Consider the following 5,163-nt stretch of genomic DNA (forward strand, 5'->3'; position numbering starts at 1 on the left):
TTAATTCCTCTTTGTTTCAAGATCCAAGGAGTTTGGAGCTGTATAGCTTCCCAAGGCAACCCAGGAAGGGGAAAGTCTGGCGGGGGGAAAGAGGGGAAATGGTTTATTTCTCCTTGGTTTAAGACCCAAGGGGTTTGGGTCTTGGGTCCCTCAGGGAAGGTTTTGGGGGACAGGGAGTGTACCAGACACTGGAATTTCTGGTTGGTGGCAGCGCTATCAGATCTAAGCTAGGAATTAAGCTTAGAAGGGTACATGCAGGTCCCCACTTTCTGGACACTAAAGTTCAAAGTGGGAAAAATACCTTGACAACCGGCAATCTCTTTTCAGAATAGCTGTGCTAATACCTTTCTTAGTGAGCTCTTGGTCCCTTGACTAAGATTGGAAAATTATGAAGCACTTTTCCGTATTAAGTGGCACAGCCTTTAGCTATCAGATTTGCAGTGGGGATTCTCTCTGAATTGCTGATGGTTTTCTCTAGACCAATTCTGCTCAAAAGGATGTAGACTCCAAGGTCCACCCCAAAAACTGAAGAAGGATTTTCAGCCCGATTTTCCCCTCACTTAGGTCAATTTCACACCAGTTACTCCGGGTTTACATTAGTCTGAGGTAAAGATGAATCAGGCCTCTTAAGCATAACTAGATAAAACTCATAACCTTTTCATAGAGGACAAGATTATAGCACAAATCAGAAATAAGGTTGCTTTTTTTTTACCTAATAAAAGTCTGCCTTAGTGGGAAGTGCTGCTATAGTGGGTGAATGTTTACTTTGCAATGGTTCTGAGAAAGTTCTGTACATCAGCAAAGGGCTTCTTGTTATTATGGGCCAGAGAAAGGAGCACATTGGGAGGGCAGCTTTCAGAAGGAGTAATAGGTTGTAATGATCCTTAAAAAAAAGAAACGCCTCTGTGTATAGGGCAGACCTCCAATAATGAGGCTATCTGCCAACATAGAGCCCTCCAGTGTTCAGCCCTTGTGCAGAAGGGAATGATTTCCACAGGGATACTTAGGAGGGAGAAAGTCCCTCAATTACAATAGCTTCTTCCAGGCTGAAGCCCTTCAAGATAACAAGGAAGTTCAAGTGGGTATTCACCCATGAAAGCTCATGCTCCAAAACGTCTGTTAGTCTATAAGGTGCCACAGGACTCTTCCCTGCTTTCACAGATCCAGACTAACGCGGCTACCCCTCTGATATCCAACTGAGGACAGTCACTCAGCTTAGTGCAAATCTTCCACAAGGGGGTCTCAGACCACCAGCTGCAAGAAAACTTCAGGGAGCTGGTCCCTCTAGTCAGGGGCGGCTCTAGCTTTTTTGCCACCCCAAGCACGGCAGACAGGCTGCCTTCAGCGGCATGCCTGTGGGAGGTCCGCCGGTCCCGCGGATTTGACGGCTTGCCTACGGGAGGTCCCCGGTCCCACGGATTCGGCGTATCAAGCCCCCTGTGTCTTGCTGCTGTCACTTTGGTATCTACATGTCATCTTCCTTTTTCCTACCTAGACAGAAGTATGTGCAGATTGATAAAATAACAATATCTCATTAAAACATGTCTGCTTCCCACTCCCTCTCCTCATATTTGTCAAAGACACTATGTACAGATTCTAGACTAGGAATCACTTTTTACAGTTCCACTGTGGGCATGGAGAGATTAAGTTCTTATAACAGAATTGTTACATAGTATTTCATTTTGGCAAATCCATACATGGTCATGAACAGAAGTGTAACGATGCCACATTTATTGTACAGGATCATTTTTATTTGAAAATACTGACCTATGAAAATGCATTGTAATCATAGCTGTGACTTTGATTGTATTGAAATCACATGTATGTGTGTATTTTTTCACATACTATGAAAAAACGCTGAAATAAATGCAGTTTTCTTTTTGTACTACGCACTCGCAAGTACTTGTTTCATCCTTTATAATGTTCTATTGATAGATTGCATTGTAGTGTTATTTGCATTACTGTAGTGCCTAGAGGCCCAAAATTGAGATCAGGGCCCCATTGCACTGGGGACTCTATGTACATCTAGTGAGAAACAATCCCTGCCCCAAAGAACCTAGATCTCAGTGTATTTTATAGAAGGAGCCAGAAGAGTAGCCCCAGATCCAAACATCCCCAATTTGGGTCCATATTTTGAAGCTCTACTTTTTCAGCTAATCTAAATAAGATTTTGTTTGAAAGGTTAATATATGTGCACTTCTATTTCTCATATCACCTATGTCTTTCCAGTGGTGTGGTACATTTGTTTCAAATATAAAAATAAATGGTGTGTGTCAGACGTGTTAAAGGGGATACCGCTCTTAACATTTTTTTAAAAGAAATATTTATTCTTTTCTTACAAACAGGTGAGAAAGAGCCTCTCTTAGGACTATTCTCAAATTTCCCTCCTAGACTACACATCTCTATGGCTGTTCTTAAAAACACTGGGCCTGATTCTGATCTCATTCACACCTTGATAAATCAGGAAAACCCTATTAACGCCATAGGCTCAAGCAGTGCTCAGCACAGGAACAGACTGGAGGAGCCTTCGGCCACCTTTGTACCTCTTCGTATTTTGTGTCTCTTTGGTTCAGATTAGAACAGCCTCAGGAGTGAAATTCAGCTACTGGGGGAAAGCAGAGCAGCAGCACTGAAGTGACACCACTGGAGAGACCTACAAGAAACTTGACCGGTTTGTATTTTACCTGGTCAGATACAACTGGTTAAAGGACAAATTACTCTGTTTGTCCACACTAGCCATGCTGAACCATTTTGAGAAGCCATGCATTGCAGCCCCATAAATACACTAGTGCTTTCCTAAATCAGTTCAGTCACAATGAATTCTGGGAACTTGTCCCACAAGGCACAAGTCACTGAAGAGGTGGCCTGTCTGAGCATAAAGAGGTGCTGTCAGGAGTGAAACAACCAGTACTGCTCCTTTCACAGCTGCCTCAGCCTGTAAACCTCCTTTAGTTCACTGACAGAACATCTCCTCCTCCATCTCCTTATAATTCCCAAACTTAAAATCTCTCTGACCCTGAGCCTCCTGCAATGGCCCTGACACCCGTTCAATGTGTCTGCAGCTGATGAATCACATCTGATTTGCTGGCTGCAAATATTGGTCTGACAAACTAAGGTGAAAGTCAAACTGTCAACCAGAGACCACAGCTGGACTGCCAGCTACAGATGCTTTCTACATAGTCCTGCATTGGGGGTCCCCCATTCAGACCAACCCCCTTCACCCTATGCCACCTCCTCCCTCCTTCAGCCTTGGGGAACATGTTTCCCCTCACCTGCATGGAGAAGCTGATCTCTGGATTCTTTCATGGAAAACTGGTTCTTTGTCCAAAAAGGCTGCTTAATCTTAATCGTGTAGTGATCGTGCCAGCTCTGGCCCACAGGAAAAAGTATTTTACAGAGCTCCAATTAGACAATAATATACTGAAAAGTGTCATCTCCTACTTTCTACAATGCCCCAATTCTTTAAAATGTGAAGGGCACTCAAACCTCACAGTTGGACTCTGATTCCATGTGCCATTAGACATGAAGCTAGCTTGTCTACATATACAAGCCTCCCAGGGCCAGATCATGAAGTCAGAGCACTTACATGATTAGCTCAAACAGTAGAGTGATGACAAATCATCACACATAGTATCACACCGTCAGTTAAACTCTTTCATTGAAAAATAATGCATCTGGCTAATTATTACTATTTATGCATTGATAATGTGTTGGGTGCTAACCTAGACACACAAATTACAACAGTTTCTGCTTTCAGCAGTTTGCAATCTAGACACAAGAGAATAAAGGGTGCCGAAAGAAACCTAAAGAAGGTAGGCTTTGTTTGTTTGTTTGTTTTTAAAAAAGATTCTACTCTAACACTTCATTTCTTTCAGTGTGGCTGGTTTTGTGGGGTTGGTGGAGATTAGAACATGAAGAGAGACTTCCCATGTCGGGGGCAGCACAGAAGAAGGTACGAAGACAGGCAGGACTGGCTCTAGGTTTTTTGCTACCCCAAGCAAAAAAATTTTTGCACCGCCCCCTCTCCCCTTTTTTGTTTGTGTGGCTTTTACACGTTTTACACATGTAGGCAGAACCGGAAAGTCGTTTTCATTTTTGTCCTGGCATTTTATCCCTATAACCGCTGTCACTGACGCGACAAGGAAATTGGCACGAATGGCGCCGTGGCTGGTTCACTTCTCCCACCTCCCAGGCTTGGGATTGGTGCCACAAGCCTCGGAGGCAGAAGTAAAGCAGCAACGGTGTGCTCAGGTTAGAGACGGAGCAGGGGTGAGCTGGGACGGGTGGGGGGTGCTTCAAGGCGGAGGGTGGCAGGTGGGGAGCTGCTGCAAGGGGGCGCCTCAGGGTGGAGGGAGGGCTGCCGTGGGGGGTGCACCTCAGGGCAGGGACGTGGGGGTGGGGGTAAGGACGAGGGCGCAAGGTAGAAGTTTTGCCTAGGGCGCGAAACATCCTTGCACCGGCCCTGCCTGCGGGTGTCTGGGTGGAGCAGTCAGGCTGTGCCCTGGGGGTATCTGGGCAGAGCAGTCAGGCTCTCGGGGGGGGGGTCAGTCTGTGCCCTGGGCATGTCAGAGGGGTCAGGCTGTGCCCTGGGGGTAGCTGGGCAGGGCAGTCAGGCTGTTAGGAGGGGTCAGGTTGTGCCTTGGGGTTGTCCGGGCTGGGTGGTCAGGCTCTTGGGAGGCGGGGGTCAAGCTGTGCCCCGGAGGTATCTAGGTGGGGCAGTCAGGATTTTAGTAGGGATCAGGCTCTGCCCTGGGTGTGTCTGGGCGGGGCAGTCAGGCTCTTGGGGGGTCAGGGTCTGCCCTGGGGGTGTCTGGGCAGATCAGTCAGACTCTCGAGGGGGTCAGGCTGTGCCCTGGGGGTGTCAGGGTGGGCAGTCAGGCTCTCGGGGGGGGTCAGGCTGTGTCCTGCGGGTGCCGGGGGTGGAGTCAGGCTTTCGGGGGGTCAGGCTGTGCACTGGGGATACCTGGAGGGCAGTCAGGCTGTCGGGGGTCAGACTGTGTCCTGCGGGTGCCGAGGGGGCAGTGAGGCTTTTGGGGGGGGGTGAGGCTGTGCCCTGGTGGTGCCGCGGGGGGGCAGTCAGGCTATCGGGGGGTCAAACTGTGCCCTAGGGTTGCCAGGGGAAGTCAGGCTCTCAGGGGGGTCAAACTGTGCCCTAGCGGTGCC

This window comes from Chelonoidis abingdonii, chromosome 14, assembly GCF_003597395.2.
Source record: "Chelonoidis abingdonii isolate Lonesome George chromosome 14, CheloAbing_2.0, whole genome shotgun sequence".
NCBI lineage: Eukaryota > Metazoa > Chordata > Testudines > Testudinidae > Chelonoidis > Chelonoidis abingdonii.